Here is a 20,152-nt window from a genome sequence, read left to right as displayed (position 1 = left end):
CAGCATTGAACAAGCACCCGGACGGAAACGTTCTTCATGTGGAAGTGATGAGATGCAGAAATTAACGGAGCAAGTCAGGATGGCCGAGCGGTCTAAGGCGCTGCGTTCAGGTCGCAGTCTCCTCTGGAGGCGTGGGTTCGAATCCCACTTCTGACAGTCTTTACTTTGAATTACCAAGCGGAACTCATTTATTTTCACACCACTGTCAAGCACTTTGGGACATCCCTTAAAAGTGGGATTCAGCAGTTCACCTGCTCCATTCACATAGAAACATAGAAGATTGGAGCAGGAGTAGGCCATTCGGCCCGTCGAGCCTGCTCCGCCATTTAATGAGATCATGGCTGATCATCCACATTCAGTACCCTGTCCCTGCTTTCTCCCCATATCCCGTTATCTCTTTAGCCTTAAGAAATATATCTAACTCCTTCTTGAATATATTTAATGAATTGGCCTCAACTGCCTTCTGTGGTACAGAATTCAACAGGTTCACCACTCTCTGGGTGAAGAAATTCCTCCTCTTCTCAGCCCTAAGTGGCTTACCCCTTATCCTTAGACTGTGACCGCTGGTTCTGGATTCCCGCACCATCGGGATCATTCTTCCTGCATCTAGTGTGTCTAGTCCTGTTAGAATTTTGTAAGTTTCAATGAGATCCCCTCTCGTTCTTCTAAACTCTAGCGAATATAAGCCAAATCATCTCAATCTGTCTTCATACGTCATTCCTGCCATCCCATGTATCAGTCTGCTGAATCTTCGCTGCACTCCCTCCATGGCAAGAACATCCTTCCTCAGATAAGGTGACCAAAGCTGCACACAATACTCAAGGTATGGTCTCACCAAGGCCTTGTACAACTGCAGCAAGACATCCTTGCTCCTGTACTCGAAACCTCTCACTATAAAGGCCAACATTTGCCTTCTTAACCACCTGCTGCACCTGCATGCTTACCTTCGGCGATTGGTGTACACGGACACCCAGGTCTCATTGCAGTTCCCCTTTTCCCAATCTATTGATATTCTGATAATAAGCTGTCTTCCTGTTTTTGCCACCAAAGTTGATAACCTCACATTTATCCACATTATACTGCATCTGCCATGCTTCTGCTAAATCACCTAACCTGTCCATATCATACTGGAGTTTCTCTGCATCCTCCTCACAGCACACATGCCCACCCAGCTTTGTGTCGTCTGCAAACTTGGAGTTATTATATCTAGTTCAACCTTCTAGATCATTAATATATATTGTGAGTAGCTGGGGTCCTAGCACTTATCCCTGCCCTACCCCACGAGTGACTGCCTGCCACTTGGAAAAATACCCGTTTAGACATACTCTTTGCTTCCTGTCTGCCAACCAGTTCTCTATCCAAGTCAGTACCTTACCCCCGATCCCATGTGCTTTAACATTGCACACCAATCTCTTATGTGGGACCTTATCGAAAGCCTTCTGAAAGTCCAAATACACCACATCCATTGGTTCTCCCTTATCTATTCTACCAGTTACATCCTCAAAAAATTTTAACATTTCCATCTGACCTGGTACTGAAAGTGGAGACGGTTCCACAGTGTAGCTGTTATCACGTTTGCGGAACCATTTGGTTGGAACTTGCTCCTTCTGCTTGTCCAGGGGCGAGATTCCTCTCCTGTGTGAGGAAATAACAACTAAGAACAAACAAATTAGGAGCTGGAGTAGCCCATATATTGTGTAAAATGAGATATGGGTAACAGTTAACAGTTAACATGCAAAGCACAAAACCTGCTGACAAGGGTGGTGCTGTTGCTGTTTGGTGAACCGACCTAGCAGAAGCTGTACGCCAACTCTCCAACACCTCCTCCTACCTCCACCTGGACCATGACCCCACTACCGAATATCAAGTCACCATTTGCAAGACTGTCACTGACCTCGTATGAGAAGAGATTGAGTAAACTAGGACTGCAGTCTCTTGAATTCGGAAGAATGAGAGGGGATCTCATTAAGCATGCAAAATTATTACAGGCTTTGATCGGTTGGATGCTGGGAGAATGTTTCCCTTGGCTGGGAAGTCTAGAACCAGGGGCCACAGCCTCAGGATAAAGGTTAGGCCATTCAGGACTGAGAGGAGAAGAAATTTCTTCACACAGAGGGTGGTGAATCTTTGGAATTCTCTACCCCAGAGGGCTGTGGAGGCTCAGTCATTGCGTATGTTCAAAACAGAAGTCGGTAGATTTCTGACTGGTAAGGGCATCAAGAGATATGGCAATAGGGCCGGTGAATGGAATTGAGGCAGGAGATCAGCCATGATCTCATAGAATCCCCTACAGTTGCTTAAAAATCTGTTCCATTACCTCTTTTTTCCAGTTCTGACGAAAGCTTATCGACCTGAAACGTTAACTCTGTTTCTCTCTTCGCAGACGCTGCCTGACCTGCTGAGTATCTCCAGCATTTTCTGTTTCAATTCAGATTTCCAGCTTCTGCAGTATTTTCTCAGTTCGCATTTCTTTCATTGTGCAAAACAAGGTTATCGCTCAATTAATGACGCTTTGAAAGCAACATAAAAGTTTAACAAAATAAATACCGCCCAACGTGGGAGCTCGAACCCACGACCCTGAGATTAAGAGTCTCATGTTCTACCGACTGAGCTGGCCGCGCCTGTTGAAACGGCATTTCATTGTCGCTGATTGCAGTCAGGTACCTGGTGGCTCCGGCCCGGTCACAACAGCATGTTTGAGCCGCATTTCTGCAAACTACGAAACAAGTTCTCCAGAAGCCCAAGGCGTATAAGGAACTCAAGCAGCAATAATCCCTTTCATTAACCACAGGGGTTCAGGCAATTTTCTGATCGCAAAACGCTTTAGTCCTTGTCAATATATCTTGTCTATTTCCCGGAGATTCCCGATTCTGTCTTTCTCTCTGGCTCTGTTTATTGTGTCTGTGGCCACCTGCGTGTTGATTTTGAAGGAATACCTGTGTTTGTGTCTGCTTGTTACGTTAAACAAATGAGGGCATCAGGCGCCTCTGTGCATGACACTGAGGAATCAGGAGAAGGCAGGAGGAATGAAACAGTGTTTGTGGAACGTGTGTATATAAAAACAGCGCGGTTTCGATTGTAGGACCTCGTGGCCCAACGGTAGCGCGTCCGACTCCAGATCAGAAGGCTGCGTGTTCAAATCACGTCGGGGTCACTGTTTTTCCGGGAAATTCCAGAATTATTGTTTTCTTTGCCGTTTCACAATAACCAGACACTTGCTCCAAAGACTGTCTCACTCTTTCCCCAGTGTCAGGGAGAGAAGCGCCACAATTCCTCATTTATTTAATGTGACAAAACACAAGCACAGGTATTCGCTCAAAATCAACCTGCAGGTGGTCACACAGAATAAACAGAGCCAGAGAGACAGGCAGAATCGGGAAACACCGGCAAATAGACGAGAGATATTGACAAGGTGAGAAAGCGCTTTGCGATCAGAAAATTGCCTGAATCCCTGTGGTTAATGAAAGGGCTTTTGAAGCTTGATTTCCTTACACACCTTGGAATTCAGGTGAACCTGGTTCATGGTTTGCAGAACAAGTTAAACGCCTGGGTTAAACCAGAGGGAAGGAAATTCGACAGTTTAATGAGTTTGAAAGGAACATTTTTGACTTGTGCAGTTCGGTCAGAGAAATGCCAGTGAAAGGAAATCATTGCAGAAAGAGCGATTCTGTAGTGTCCCTTCTGTCTGAACAGTGCTTTCTCGATGCTCAATTCAGCAGAGGTTTCCGTAGTGCAGCGGTTATCACGTTCGCCTCACACGCGAAAGGTCCCCAGTTCTGAGCCCGGGCGGAAACATTATCTTTCTGTGAAATAAATTTAACAGGTTTCTTGTGTCAGAAGCAATGAACAATTTAAAGCAGACTCCTAAAATACACAGTGCGTAAATTCTGATAGGGTATAAATCTTCGTCAATGAATAAACTTTCACAAATTATTAAAGTTAAATTACTCAACTTTCGACTGTCCCTTACTGTGAGCATTTATTTCATTCTGCAAAACAACGCTTTCGGTTAATGAATGTTGATTAAAACAATTAAACCACTAAACTACCAGAACACACATTAAAGAGTTGATCACAATTGCTGATATTTCTTATCTTTTTTCTGGTGTTTTTTCAGCTCTTGGTCCTTTTCAGCTCCTGACTGCGGATATTCCTCTGATTAAACGTGAACAAACTGAAATATCTCGCAGCCCCGGCCTCGGTTAACACCAACAGATCTAAGCCGCATTTCAGGCCCGAAAACAAACCCATTAATTATTCGCTTCTCCCCAGCTCCAGAGCTCAGATTGATACTGCCCATCCCTGGAGCTGCAAGATAATAGGGACCCGGGACAAACCTCCCCATACACCGAGCACAACCTCAGGAAAACCCCGGGGGAGATGATATCCCGGTCACTGAGCCTTCAACAGCATTGAACAAGCACCCGGACGGAAACGTTCTTCATGTGGAAGTGATGAGATGCAGAAATTAATGGAGCAAGTCAGGATGGCCGAGCGGTCTAAGGCGTTGCGTTCAGGTCGCAGTCTCCTCTAGAGGCGTGGGTTCGAATCCCACTTCTGACAGTCTTTACTTTTAATTACCAAGCGGAACTCATTTATTCTCTCACCACTGTCAAGCACTTTGGGACATCCCTTAAAAGTGGGATTCAGCAGTTCACCTGCTCAATTCACATAGAAACATAGAAGATAGGAGCAGGAGTAGGCCATTCGGCCCGTCGAGCCTGCTCCGCCATTTAATGAGATCATGGCTGATCATCCACATTCAGTACCCTGTCCCTGCTTTCTCCCCATATCCCGTTATCTCTTTAGCCTTAAGAAATATATCTGACTCCTTCTTGAATATATTTAATGAATTGGCCTCAACTGCCTTCTGTGGTACAGAATTCAACAGGTTCACCACTCTCTGGGTGAAGAAATTCCTCCTCATCTCAGCCCTAAGTGGCTTACCCCTTATCCTTAGACTGTGACCGCTGGTTCTGGATTCCCGCACCATCGGGATCATTCTTCCTGCATCTAGTGTGTCTAGTCCTGTTAGAATTTTGTAAGTTTCAATGAGATCCCCTCTCGTTCTTCTAAACTCTAGCGAATATAAGCCAAATCATCTCAATCTGTCTTCATACGTCATTCCTGCCATCCCATGTATCAGTCTGGTGAATCTTCGCTGCACTCCCTCCATGGAAAGAACATCCTTCCTCAGATAAGGTGACCAAAGCTGCACACAATACTCAAGGTATGGTCTCACCAAGGCCTTGTACAACTGCAGCAAGACATCCTTGCTCCTGTACTCGAAACCTCTCACTATAAAGGCCAACATTTGCCTTCTTAACCACCTGCTGCACCTGCATGCGTACCTTCAGCGATTGGTGTACACGGACACCCAGGTCTCATTGCAGTTCCCCTTTTCCCAATCTATTGACATTCTGATAATAAGCTGTCTTCCTGCTTTTGCCACTAAAGTTGATAACCTCACATTTATCCACATTATACTGCATCTGCCATGCTTCTGCTAAATCACCTAACCTGTCCATATCATACTGGAGTTTCTCTGCATCCTCCTCACAGCACACATGCCCACCCAGCTTTGTGTCGTCTGCAAACTTGAAGTTATTATATCAAGTTCAACCTTCTAGATCATTAATATATATTGTGAGTAGCTGGGGTCCTAGCACTTATCCCTGCCCTACCCCACGAGTAACTGCCTGCCACTTGGAAAAATACCCGTTTAGACATACTCTTTGCTTCCTGTCTGCCAACCAGTTCTCTATCCAAGTCAATACCTCACCCCCGATCCCATGTGCTTTAACTTTGCACACCAATCTCTTATGTGGGACCTTATCGAAAGCCTTCTGAAAGTCCAAATACACCACATCCACTGGTTCTCCCTTATCTATTCTACCAGTTACATCCTCAAAAAATTTTAACATTTCCATCTGACCTGGTACTGAAAGTGGAGACGGTTCCACAGTGTAGCTGTTATCACGTTTGCGGAACCATTTGGTTGGAACTTGCTCCTTCTGCTTGTCCAGGGGCGAGATTGCTCTCCTGTGAGGAAATAACAACTAAGAACAAACGAATTAGGAGCTGGAGTAGCCCATATATTGTGTAAAATGAGATATGGGTAACAGTTAACAGTTAACATGCAAAGCACAAAACCTGCTGACAAGGGTGGTGCTGTTGCTGTTTGGTGAACCGACCGCTACCTAGCAGAAGCTGTACGCCAACTCTCCAACACGTCCTCCTACCTCCACCTGGACCATGACCCCACTACCGAATATCAAGTCACCATTTGCAAGACTGTCACTGACCTCGTATGAGAAGAGATTGAGTAAACTAGGACTGCAGTCTCTTGAATTCGGAAGAATGAGAGGGGATCTCATTAAGCATGCAAAATTATTACAGGGTTTGATCGGTTGGATGCTGGGAGAAAGTTTCCCTTGGCTGGGCAGTCTAGAACCAGGGGCCACAGCCTCAGGATAAAGGTTAGGCCATTCAGGACTGAGAGGAGAAGAAATTTCTGCACACAGAGGGTGGTGAATATTTTGAATTCTCTACTCCAGAGGGCTGTGGAGGCTCAGTCATTGGGTATGTTCAAAACAGAAGTCGCAAGATTTCTGACTGGTAAGGGCATCAAGGGATATGGCGATAGGGCCGGTGAATGGAATTGAGGCAGGAGATCAGCCATGATCTCATAGAATCCCCTACACTTGCTTAAAAATCTGTTCAATTACCTCTTTCTTCCAGTTCTGACGAAAGGTTATCGACCTGAAACGTTAACTCTGTTTGTCTCTTCGCAGAAGCTGCCTGACCTGCTGAGTATCTCCAGCATTTTCTGTTTCAATTCAGATTTCCAGCATCTGCAGTATTTTCTCAGTTCGCATTTATTTCATTGTGCAAAACAAGGTTATCGCTCAATTAATGACGCTTTGAAAGCAACATAAAAGTTTAACAATGTAAATACCGCCCAACGAGGGGCGCGAACCCCCGACCCGGAAATTAAGAGTCTCACCGCTCTATCGGTTGAGCTAGCCGTGCCAGTTGGAACTACATTTCATTGTCGCTGATTGCAGTCAGGTACCTGGTGGCTCCGGCCCGGTCACAACAGCATGTCTGAGCCGCGTTTCTGCAAACTACGAAACAAGTTCTCCAGAAGCCCAAGGCGTATAAGGAACTCAAGCAGCAAAATCCCTTTCATTAACCACAGGGGTTCAGGCAATTTTCTGATCGCAAAGCGCTTTAGTCCTTGTCAATATCTCTTGTCTATTTCCCGGAGATTCCCGATTCTGTCTTTCTCTCTGGCTCTGTTTATTGTGTCTGTGGCCACCTGCGGGTTGATTTTGAAGGAATACCTGTGTTTGCTTGTTACGCTGGTATAGTTACGGTGCATAGTTACGGTGGCATAGTGGTTCGAACTGTTGCCTCATCAGCGCAAGGGTCCCGGGTTCGAATTCGGCCTCGGGCGACTGTCTGTTTGCACATTTTCCCCGTGTTTGCGTGGGTTTTCTCCGGGGGCTCCGGTTTTCTCCCACAGTCCAAAGATGTGCGGGTTGGGTTGATTGGCTATCATAAATTGATCCTTCGTGTTCGGGGGATTAAATACGTGGGGTTACGGGGATTGGGTGGGATATGTGTCGGTGCAGGTTCGATGGGCCGAAATTGCCTCTATCTGCTCTGTGGCGTTTCTGTGATTTCTGTGAAATGAGGGCATCAGGCGCTTCTGTGCATGACACTGAGGAATCAGGAGAAGGCAGGAGGAATGAAACAGTGTTTGTGGAACGTGTGTATATAAAAGCAGCGCGGTTTATTCTGTAGGTCCTCGTGGCGCGCAACGGTTGCGCGTTTGATTCCACATCAGAAGGCTGCGTGTTCAAATCACGTCGGGGTCACTGTTTTTCCGGGTAATTCCAGAATTATTGTTTTCTTTGCCGTTTCACAATAACCAGACACTTGCTCCAAAGACTGTCTCACTCTTTCCCCAGTGTCAGGGAGAGAAGCGCCACAATTCCTCATGTATTTAATGTGACAAGACACAAGCACAGGTATTCGCTCAAAATCAACCTGCAGGTGTTCACATGGAATAAACAGAGCCAGAGAGACAGGCAGAATCGGGAAACACCGGCAAACAGACGAGAGATATTGACAAGGTGAGAAAGCGCTTTGCGATCAGAAAATTGCCTGAATCCCTGTGGTTAATGAAAGGGCTTTTGATGCTTGATTTCCTTACACACCTTGGAATTAAGGAGAACCTGGTTCGTGGTTTAGCCTGGGGCCGAGCCACTAGGCGCCTGGCTGCAATCAAAGACAAGAATGTATCAGCTTCTCCAGCCCGGCTAGCTCAGTCGGTCGGGACTCTTAATTGTAGGGTCGTGGGTTCGAGCCCCGTGTTGGGAGAATGATTTTTGTTCAACTTTTATGTTGCTTTCACGGAAAAGCATAATTAATTAACCGATAAAATTATTTTGCACAATGAAAGAAATGACAACTGAGCGAGAGTCGATACTTCAATCACTTTATTTGTGCTTTGCATGTTAACTGTTACCCATATCTCATTTTACATACTGTGCTTTAGGAGTCTGGGTTAAAGTGTTCATTGCTGATGACACCAGGAATCTGGGACAGCATTTGTCATATTGCACAGGAAAATAGAATCAGCAGTGAACATCAAACCGCATGGTGCTGATTTTCAGCTTCTACGCAGCTCGAATTGGAATAAAGTGATATAATTTTAACAGTGAAGATTTGGAAGTAAGTGTTCCTCGTATTTGTGCTTTTAATTAAAGTTTGTGGCGTCTGACTCCCGTTCATGTCACTGAATAAGAAAGGAGGGGCTTCTCGTTGCCCAGACTGCCCTGCGCCTGGTGTTTGTGAGCTCATCCTTTATATTGAGCGGTTTCTCGTTCTTTAACCGGTGTCAGCTTTCGATCAGCGGTTACTTCACAGCACCAACTGTTTTGTAAGTTCGAACTCTGTCTCACCGAGGGCGCAATCTGGGCTTATTATTGTCATTTTCAATCCCCTTCTTCAACACCGAAACACATTACAGCAGTGATTTTAATTTAGTTGTGTGACATTTTTCGAGGGCATCATTAAATGATTCAATAACTTATTCCTATCAGCGCTGCGAGATGGGTTCGATTCGCGGTTAGGGAAGAAATTTTGATATCACCGTTTTTTATTCATGAATGCGATGTAACTTTATTAAATTAATTACATGCATCTAATGTGAATAAATAAGAACTGCTTTAATCACCATTAATTAACCGGTAACTTTATTTTGCAGAATGAAAGACATGATAATATGGTTACTGAGGGACAGTCGAAACTTCATTCATTTATTTTGCTCTTTGCATCTCCTGAACTGTTAACCCATATCTCATTTTACACATTGCATTTTATGAGAATGGTTTAAAATGTTCATTGCTTGAGAGAGCAGCGATCTGGGGCAACATTTGTTAAATTTAACGGGACCGGCTATTTCACAGAAAAAAAACCTATTCTCTCACATGATGTTTTCAGACCACACACTGACTGATCTTTGCTCGGCCCCAAGTGGATGATCTGACACTTGCCCGCGTTGAACTCCATTAATCACTGGTCAGGGGAGATTTAATAGAGGTGATCAAAATTATGGGGGAAACAGTTTCCACTGGCAGGAGTGTCAGCAGGGCTATGGGGGAAGAGCAGCGGAGTGGGACTGATTGGATAGCTCTTTCAAAGATGCAACATGAATTGCTCATTTTAACCTGCGATTGATAGATTTTAGTTAACCAACGGTATTAAGGGATCATTGAAGTCTGTGAGACACTTCATAATTGTTTCTATTATCATTAATCAACCCACAACATTTTGTTGCGCACTGCAGGAATTGCTAACATGTATACCGGATGACAGACAAACTTTAATAACATTTTATAGAATCATAGAAAATTGCCTGAACTCCTGTGGTTAATGAAAGGGATTTTAATGGTTGAGTTCCTTATACACCTTGGAATTCTGGAAAACATGGTTCGTAGTTTGCAGAAACGCGGCTTAGATCTGCTGTTGTGAACCGAGTTAAAGCTGCAGGATCCTTGAATAATCTTTCACAATTCAACTGAAAGCAGCCGGAATGTGCAGCTTTGAGAGGGGCTGTCTGCACGGTCAGAGCTGGAAACGGGAGTGAGCGAGCGACACTGTAGTATTCTGAGTGAGTGCAGAACTGTACAGAGAAACACAAATGTAACAGGACTTTGTTACATTGCATTAGAAATGCGAATTGTTCCATTTTTTCGATTATTTAAATGAACATGGTTTACAAAATGTTTGCACTCGGTTTCGAACTGGGGACTATTATCACGTGTTAATCGAACGTGATAACCAGTACACTACGGAAACGCTGGGTTGTATAGTCGGCTTCTGTGGTAAATCTCTGATTCTATTAAAAAGTCGGCTTCTGTAATAAATCTCTGATTCTTTAAAAAAGTTATTAAAGTTTGACTGTCACCCGGCAAACATGTTAGCATTTCCTTCAGTGTGAAACACAATTCTTTGTCGGTTGATTAACACAATTATTAAGAGTCTCACAGACTTCAATTGTCTTTGTCAGAACTGAATTCCCTGACTGGGAATCAAACCTGATTGATTTCAATGATGATAGGGTTGTCCTATCAGGAGAGATTGAGTAGATTGGGCCTACATTCTCTGGAGTTCAGAAGAACGAGAGGTGTTCTAATTGAAAGGTAAAATTTTCTTGGAGGGCTTGAAAGGGTAGAAGCTGCGAGGTTGTTTCCCCTGGCTGGAGAGTCTAGAACTAGGGGACAGAGTCTCAGGATAAGGGGCCGGCCATTTGAGACTGAGGTGAGGAGACGTTTCTTCACTCAGAGGCTTGTGAATCTTTGGAATTCCCAACCTCAGAGGGCAGTGGAGGCTCAGTCATTGGGTATATTCAAAACAGAAGTCGATAGATTTCTGACTAGTAAGGGCATCAAGGGATATGATGATAAGGCTGGTGAATGGAATTGAGGTAGAAGATCAGCCATGATCTCATTGAATGGCAGAGCAGGCTCGAAGGGCCGAATGGCCTACTCCTGCTCCTGTTTCTTTTGTTCTTATTTTTAAATGTCCTATTAATGCTCCTGATTCTTATGTAACTTATGTAACAGGGTTAGGGATTTGGGGTTAATTGGTGTAGGGCTTCCAGACGTCATTGGGACCCCGTTTTAAAGTCCCCACATTGTGGTTTGGGTAATATGCAAGGTAGCTACAGTGGGTCGAACCGGAGACTGGTGCACACTGAGAAGTTGGGGCAGGTAAACCTGTGCTGCTGCAGCGGCACCAAGTGGTGACATAAAGAGTTGCCATTATTATTATGGACAGACCAATTTATTACAGAAAAGTTGGCACAGAAGTGTGAAAAAAAAGTGAGAGGAAGTTTTGTAGTAAGGAACTGACGCAGATATAATGTTTTTATTACATTTTATTGAATCGATAAATATATGGAATGAGTGATAGAGTAATTTGATACATTTCAACATTAATAAAGTGCAGGTGGGGACATTGAGAGTATTTGGATATTGTAGGAACGGAGGTTCCTATCGAAAAGACTGAGTTCGAATCAGGTAATTAAAACAATGAACTTTAATTGAACAAAACAGGTTTTAACTAGAAACTGCTGGAATACATCAAATACAGGTCTACTTTCCTTGAAGGCTCCATCCCCTGGCCTTAAGGCTGACGTCATGACGTCATCGTGATCTTCGCGCCATTGGGCAATCACGTGACTAACGGCATTACATCATCACGTTGAAACCGCGCTGTAAAGGTAACTGGACATTGCACAGTCAAACAGTGTAATTAAAGGTACAGGCACAGACAGTAACTACATTGCTGTTAAAGGAATTATGTACAACCGCTCTGAGTCCTTTGGTGGCTCCGCCACGATATAATCATTCTTGCATATTCCAGACTTTGTGCCCGGGTACGAGAACTAAATCAAGCAGTTTATAGTTCCTCAACATGTCAAGGAATTCTAATCTAATTAGTACTGCCTCTCGTCAGAAGTCAATTCAAAGTGGATATGTGTCATATACACGTGTGTATATATAAATCAATTAAATATTTACTTAATAGATGTTTCAAGCCCAGCAAAACACAGAAAACTGAGCAAAATGGCATGAGAACATGGGGCAACCTTATCTTACAGGATATAGTAGTTAACCCATCCTGGGAACACAGCCATCCAACATCTCTGCCCAGAACTGAATACAATACTCCAACTGAGGCCTAATCAGGGGTTTGTATAGCTGCAGCATAACTTCTACCCCCTTGTAGTCTAGTTTTCTAGATATAAAGGCCAGCATTCCATTAAACATTTTGATTATATTCTGTACCTGTTCATGATATTTTAATCATCTATGTACATAGACCACCCAAGTGTCTTTGGACAGCAATGGGATTTAAAGAACTTTGTAGGAAGGGAATACGAGAATATCCCTGTGAAAAGTTTTTACAAGTATATTATGGTAAAGAGGGAGGTGAAGGAGAATATGGGCCCCTTAAAGACAGAGCCATGTGTTACTGTAATTGGAAATAAGAACACGATAGGCATGCTTAATAATTACTTTGCATCGGTCTTCATAGTAGAGGATAATCCACCAGAGAAACGAGGAAAACTGAAACTGAATCAAGGGGAGGGATTATCTAGATTTAATATGATGACTTCTAGCAGGCATCTGATAAGGTTTCGCAGAAGATACTGTTAGCAAAAATGTAATACAGTGTTAAATCAGTAACTGTTAATAATATATTACATTAATAAATTTAATTAGGTACACCTTAGTCTTAATTTTCTGTAAAGTTAGTTAAGAGTCAAACAAATAAAGGCATGGCAGGGCAGCTCAGTGCCATGGAATGTGCATCCTGTGCCATGTGGGAAATCCAGGTGCTTCCCGTGTCCTGGACAACCACCTGCGCAGGAAGTGTCATCAGCTGGAGGAGCTCGAGCTCTGGGTTTTGGAACTTGAGCAGCAGCTGGCGTCACTGCGGTGCATCCGCGAGGCTGAGAGCTACGGGAACAGCACTGTGGTGTATGTGCCTTTAAGAGCCCCTGTGTACTGTAATGCCGGTAATGGCCACTCGGGCTATATAAGCCTGTATAGTGTCTTGTATCTGTTAGTTCACCTCCAGACTTTGTTCAGTAAATACCTGTGAAACCAACTCCTGCATTCCGTGTCTCCATTAACACATAGCTACAACAGTGGCGACGAATTGGAAACGGACGTACCTGCAATTCGGCGGCACTTCAAGGAGATCGATTCCTCAGACGAAAGTCGAAGAAAAACAAGAAAGAAAAAAAGAAAAAAAACTGTGGTTTCACCAGCTAGCCGAGCTGGTGGCAGGTACTGCAATAATCCTTCCTGGGCCGCGGGCTGGGGCTCCATTGGCTGGCTCTGCAGCGGGGCCGAGCAGCGAAGGCGGAGGCAAATGGAGACAGAGGGTGGAGCACTCAGGAGACGGCCGGCGCTTCAAAGCAGGTCGCCGTTCGGACCAAGCAGAGGGAGGGAAAAGTCCCAGAGAGTCCGGTGGGAAGGAGTCTCCACCTATTAAATATACCTATGTAAATAAAAACCGCGGAGAACAGTGTTGTCAGAAGCGGCAGCGGCGGGAAAGCGCGGGAGGTGAAATTTTTTTTCTGCGGGGAAGAAAGGAAAGCGCGGGAGGCGCCATTTTTTTTCAGGATGCCTAAGACTGGCAATATTACTGATTTCGAAAGCAATATATAGGATTGGACCACATATGTGGAAAGAGTGGAGGTATATTGCACAGCAAATGAAATAGAGGATGATAAAAAGACATCAATACTTCTAAATCTAATGGGCGCAAGGACATACGGGCTGTTACAAAACTTAATCACTCCAGCCAAACCGAAGGACAACAATTTTAAGGAGATTGTTGATACCCTACAGGAGCACTTAAACCCAACACTGCTGCTGATAGCAGAACGATTCAAGTTCTTCAGGAGGAATCTGCACAAGAATGAAAGTAACGCTGATTACCTCACCGAATTAAGGAAGCTGTCAAAGCACTGCCAATTCGGGGCAGGACTGGCAGATTCTCTTCGAGACAAATTCGTCTCCGGTCTCCTAAGTGAAGGACCACAGAAAAGGCTACTTTCTGAGAAAATTTGACACTGGACAAGGCTTTCAGTGTGGTTGTATCATACGAAGCAGCAGCAGGAGGAGCTGCAGAGATACAGCAAAAGCCACAGGACTGCAGCACCCATGAAATGACACAGGCTTTCGAGAGATGTTATCGCTGTGGCAGATCCACCCATGACCAGAGGGACTGCTGGTTCAAGGACAAAGCATGCAGGCAATGCGGAAAGATTGGACACATTGCACGTGTATGTTGATCTGGAAACAAAAAATCCACGGACAGGAAAAAAATCAATAAGGAAAAGTACAGAAAGGTACAAATGATGACGGACAGTAGCTCCGAAGACCAGAAGAGTGATAGCGATTCCGGAAACAAGAGACTAAGCTGTCTCAAATTACATAATGTAATTGCCAAAGAAGATTACCAGACCATTTGGGTTACCCTCACGATAGCGGGGTCCCCAGTTAAAATGGAGCTAGATACAGGATCGGCTCTGACCGTCATAAGTCGACGGGATTACGAGTGGCTATTTCCGCATATACCTTTGAAAGACACATCCATTATCTTGAAAACATATACGGGGCAGAAAGTATACCCCAAAGGGAAAATAAGGGTGCTTGTTGTATACAACGGCAAGGAAATACAGAAGTTGTATTTATACGTTCTGCAAGATGGTGGTCCACCGCTGTTGGGACGTGAATGGATCAGGAAGATGCGTTTAGACTGGCACTCCATTCAGGCACTGACGGTGACCAGTAAGAAAAAAAATGATGATGACGTCATACCTGAACGATTAAAAGACATCTTGGCCAACGCCAAGGAAGTGTTTCAACAGGAACTAGGAACCTTGAAAGGCATCACTTCCTCAATAAAAGTGGAAGATGCGGCAATTCCCAATTTTTAAGGCAAGGCCGGTGCCATACGCAATTCGTCCAGCAGTCGAGGCAGAGCTGGAGAATTTGGAAAAGGCAGGCGTATTATCCAAGATAGATTGGAGCGAGTGGGCAACACCCATCGTCCCGGTCATGAAGAAAACGTTGAATAATGATAAATCTGAAGAACAGAGAAAAATTTGCATCTGTGGGGACTTCAAGGTGACTGAAAACCCGGTCCTTCACATGGTACAGTATCCTCTTCCGAGGATAGAAGATATATTCGCCTCACTATCCGGAGGGAAACGTTTCACCAAAATTGACTTGGCACAAGCATATCTACAGATGGAGGTTGAAAAGGCCTCTAAAAAGTATCTCACGATAAATGCACACAAAGGCCTGTACCAGTACAATCGACTGGTTTCCGGAGCAGCATCAGCTCCAGCTATCTGGCAAAGAGCTATGGAGCAAATCCTCCAAGGGATTCCGGGGACTCAATGCTACCTAGACGACATCCTTGTAACAGGAGAAAACGACAACGAGCTCCTTGCCAATTTGGAGCAGGTGCTCACTAGGCTAAAAGAACGGGGCCTACGAGCAAATCGCCCCAAGTGCGAATTTTTCCAGAAACTAATATGATATTGTGGCCACATAATTAACGAGGAAGGGTTGCATAAGTCACCTGAAAAAATTGAAGCGGTCATAAAAGCCCCAGCACCTGAAAATGTCTCACAATTAAGGTCGTTCCTGGGATTGATAAATTACTATCATAAATTTTTACCGAACTTGTCAGCTCTTCTGCACCCTCTTAACGAACTGCTACAAACGGGAGTTATTTGGAAATGGAGCGAAGACTGTAAATGTGCCTTCCATAAATGCAAAGGCTTGATCATGTCCAAGGAAGTTTTGGCTCATTACAACCCATCACTGCCAATCAGACTGGCGTGCGATGCATCCCCTTACGGCGTAAGAGTGGTATTATCGCATAGATTCCCTGATGGCTCGGAGCGGCCGATAGCTTTTGCGTCATGCTCATTGAACTCAGCTGAGCGTAACTATGCCCAGATCGACAGGGAAGCACTCAGCCTGGTATGGGGAGTGAAGAAATTCAACCATTACCTACACGGACAAAAATTTACCTTGTTGACTGACCATCAACCCCTCGTCTCCATATTCAACCCTAAAAAGGGTGTTCCCATTATGACAGCGCAAAGGCTACAGAGGTGGTCCCTTTTCCTAGGGCCACACCAATATGACATAGAATACAAAGGATCAAAACAGCATGGGAATGCTGACGGTTTATCGCGCCTACCATTGCCAACGGTAGAAGAGGCACCTACAGTGGACCCAGTGGAGATGTTCCACTCAACCATAGTGGAATGTCTACCAGTAACAAATTCTGCCATTGAAAAGGAAACGAGAAATGACCCGACTCTCTCACGAGTGTACGATTTAACGGTGAAGGGATGGCCAGCACATGGCGAACCACTGTTGCCAGCATTCTCGCAAAGAAGATAACAGCTGTCAGTGTGCCGAGGAACCTTGATGTGTGGATCCAGAGTGGTGATTCCACCCAAACTCCAGGATAAAGTGCTAAAGGAGCTTCACGAGGGGCATCTGGGTGGAGTGAAAATGAAGAACCTAGCCAGAGCGTTTGTGTGGTGGCCAGGTATCGATGGAGACATCGAAGAAATGACCAAGAGCTGGCTAGGATGCCAGAAGGTCCAAAACGCCCCACCACAAGCCCCTCTACATCCATGGGAGTGGCCTTCATCTCCATGGCAAAGGGTACACATCGACTTTGCTGGTCCATTTATGGACTCAATGTTCTTAATCGCAGTTGATGCACACTCCAAGTGGCCTTGGTAATAAAAATGTCCTCCACCACCATGGATAAAACCATCACAGTATTAAGGACCATATTTGCAAGGAATGGGCTGCCTGAACACATCTGTTCTGATAATGGACCGCAATTTGTGTCCGAAGAATTCAGGATGTTCTTAAAAAACAATGGGGTTAAGCACTACACGTCCGCCCCATACCATCCCGCCACCAATGGATTGGCAGAAAGGTTTGTCCAGACCTTCAAGAAGGCCATAAAGGCCATGGGTAATGAAAACATAAATCTACAGCATAAGGTAGATAACTTCTTGTTTGCATACAGGAATGCAACACATGTGGTTACAAACCAAACTCCCGCCATGATGTTCTTCAATAGAAGCCTAAGATGCCGGCTGGATTTGATCAAGCCAAACATCAGAAGGGTCATGGAGAACCGGCAATTTCAAGGCATGAATGTAAGGCCAACTAGAACCTTCCAGATAGGTCAACAAGTTTTGGCCCGGGACTACCGTACCGTGAAATGTCAGCCTGGAACTATTTGCACAGGACTAGGACCGCTGATGTATACCATGGACAGTGGGGAAAGCACAATAAGGCACCATGCTGACCAGATCATAGAGTCATCCGAAAAGGGACAACCTACACCACAACTCTATATGCCTAATGATGAAGCAGAGATACCCATAGTATCTACCTCCGATCCGGTGATACTGGAACCAGATGAACCCGACACTGGCATTCAAGCCGAATCGACCTTGCCAAAAGAACCTACTACACCACCAAAAACTACTACACCACCGAGGCGTTATCCGGACCGAGTCAGGAAGCCTCCAGAGAGACTGACTTATAATTGATTTACTGCAGCAAATGTGTAGATTCTTGTTCCTGTAACATGTTAATTAATGATTACTTAAAATGTTATGTACTGGTTGTCTAAAAGGGGAGGAATTGTGGTGTATGTGCCTTTAAGTGCCCCTGTGTACTGTAATGCCGGTAATGGCCACTCGGGCTATATAAGCCTGTACAGTGTCTTGTATCTGTTAGTTCACCTCCAGACTTTGTTCAGTAAACACCTGTGAAACCAACTCCAGCATTCCGTGTCTCCATTAACACACGGACACAACAAGCACGTTTCAGGAGGTGGTCACCACACAGCTAAGGAGTATGCAGGCAAAGAGTGAATGGGTGACCGTTAGACAGAAGAGGAGGACAGACATGACTCCAGGATGGTAATGTTGCCTCCCTGGTGCCAGGGTGAAGGATGTCACTGATTGGCTGCAGAATATTCTGAGCTGGAGGTGAAGAGCCAGAGGTCGTGGTCCATATGGATACCAACGACACAGGTAGAAAGAGGGATGAGATTCCTGTGGCATTGTTGCCAGTTCCGGGGGAGGTGGGTCCAGTACAGGCCGGGCGGGTTGCAATCAATCAAGAATGGCAGCTAACATAAAAGGTAATCCAAAAGTCTTCTATAGGCATATATTACCAAGTTTAACGACACTAAGTTAGTGGCAGAGTAAGTAATGTGGATGGCAGCAGAAAATTGCAAAGGGACATTAGTTGAGTGGGAAAACTAGAGGCATCAGATTCAGAAGATTCTGGGGGAAGGAAGTTCGGGAGTTTAGTGAGTTTGAAAGGAACATTTTAACTTGTGCAGTTCGGTCAGAGAAATGCCAGTGAAAGGAAATTATTGCAGAAAGAGCGAGTCTGTATTACACCTTCTCTCTGGACAGTGCTTTCTGGATACTTTGCTAAGCAGAGGTTTCCGTAGTTTAGCGGTTATCACGTTTACTTCACACGCGAAAAGTCTCCGTTTCGAGCCCGGGCGCAAACATTTTGTTTCAGTTTATTTTTTTCTCTGAAATAATTTTAACAGGTTTCGGGTCAGAAGCAACGAACAATTTAAAACAGACTCCTAAAATACACAGTGCGTAAATTCTGATAGGTATAAATCTTCATAAATGAATAAACTTTCGCAAATTATTAAAGTTAAATTATTCAACTTTCGACTGTCCATTACTGTGAGCATTTCTTTTATTCTACAATACAATGCTATCAGTTAATGAATGGTGATTAAAACAATTAAACCACTAAACTACCAGAACACACATTAAAGAGTTGATCACAATTGCTGATATTTCTTATCTTTTTTCTTGTGTTTTTACACTTGTTGGTCCTTTTCAGCTCCTCTCTGCGGATATTCCTCTGATTAAACGTGAACAAAATGAAATATCTCGCAGCCCCGGCCTCGGTTAACACCAACAGATCTAAGCCGCATTTCAGGCCCGGAATCAAATCCATTAATTATTCGCTCTTTCCCAGCACCAGAGCTCAGATTGTTATTACCCATCCCTGGAGCTGCAAGATACCAGGGAACCGGGACAAACCTCCCCATACACCGAGCACAAGCTCAGGAAAACCCCGGGGGAGATGATATCCCGGTCACTGAGCCTTCAACAGCATTGAACAAGCACCCGGACGGAAACGTTCTTCATGTGGAAGTGATGAGATGCAGAAATTAATGGAGCAAGCCAGGATGGCCGAGCGGTCTAAGGCGCTGCGTTGATAGTCGCAGTCTTCTCTGGAGGCGTGGGTTCAAATCCCACTTCTGACAGTCTTTACTTTTAATTACCAAGCGGAACTCATTTATTTTCACACCACTGTCAAGCACTTTGGGATATCCCTTAAAAGTGGGATTCAGCAGTTCACCTGCTCCATTCACAGAAACAGAGAAGATACGAGGAGGAGTAGCACGGTGGCGTAGTGGTTAGCACTGTTGCCTCACAGAGCTAAAGACTCCGGGTTCAGAATCCGGCCTCGGGCAACTGTCTGTGCGGAGTTTGCAGAATCACAGAAATCCCACAGTGCAAATGTAAGGCCATTTCGGCCCCTCGAGCCGGCACCAACGCATATCCCACCCTATCCCCGCAACCCCATGTAGTTAATCCCCCTAACACAAAGGGTCAATTTACCATAGCCAATCAACCTAACCCGCACATCTTTGGACTGTTTGCGTGGGTTTTCTCCGGGTGCTCTGAGTTCCCTCCCACCGTCCAAAGATGTGCGGGTCAGGTTTACTAGCTATGATAAATTGACCCTTAGTGTTAGGGGGATTAAATATGTGGGGTTACAGGGATAGGGTGGGATATGTGTTGTTGTAGGGGTGCGGGGATCGGGTGGGATATGTGTCGGTGCAGGCTTGATGGGCCGAAATGGCCTCTATCTGCACGGTGGGGTTTCTGTGAGAAGTAGGCCATTCAGCCCCTCGAGCCTGCTCCGCCATTTAATGAGATCATGGCTGATCATCC

General features: G+C 44.9%; 5 non-coding genes across 5 annotated transcripts; all 5 read left to right on the top strand.

Annotated features, from left to right (window-relative positions):
- The first annotated feature begins 73 nt into the window (after nucleotides 1-73).
- On the top strand, nucleotides 74-156 carry trnal-cag (transfer RNA leucine (anticodon CAG)). Its single transcript has one exon. It is a non-coding gene; the product is annotated as a tRNA-Leu (tRNA).
- A 2,926-nt stretch (nucleotides 157-3,082) lies between these two features.
- On the top strand, nucleotides 3,083-3,154 carry trnaw-cca (transfer RNA tryptophan (anticodon CCA)). The gene has a single exon. It is a non-coding gene; the product is annotated as a tRNA-Trp (tRNA).
- Nucleotides 3,155-3,721: 567 nt separating this feature from the next.
- Nucleotides 3,722-3,795, top strand: trnav-cac (transfer RNA valine (anticodon CAC)). The gene has a single exon. It is a non-coding gene; the product is annotated as a tRNA-Val (tRNA).
- A 685-nt stretch (nucleotides 3,796-4,480) lies between these two features.
- Nucleotides 4,481-4,563, top strand: trnal-cag (transfer RNA leucine (anticodon CAG)). The gene has a single exon. It is a non-coding gene; the product is annotated as a tRNA-Leu (tRNA).
- A 14,811-nt stretch (nucleotides 4,564-19,374) lies between these two features.
- Nucleotides 19,375-19,458, top strand: trnai-gau (transfer RNA isoleucine (anticodon GAU)). Its single transcript has one exon. It is a non-coding gene; the product is annotated as a tRNA-Ile (tRNA).
- The last annotated feature ends 694 nt before the right edge of the window (nucleotides 19,459-20,152 follow it).

This window comes from Somniosus microcephalus, unplaced genomic scaffold, assembly GCF_052327205.1.
Source record: "Somniosus microcephalus isolate GS21.2 unplaced genomic scaffold, FLI_Smic_1.0 unresolved_chr4, whole genome shotgun sequence".
NCBI classification, from domain to species: Eukaryota; Metazoa; Chordata; class Chondrichthyes; order Squaliformes; family Somniosidae; genus Somniosus; species Somniosus microcephalus.
This window is presented reverse-complemented; position numbering and strand designations above follow the sequence as displayed.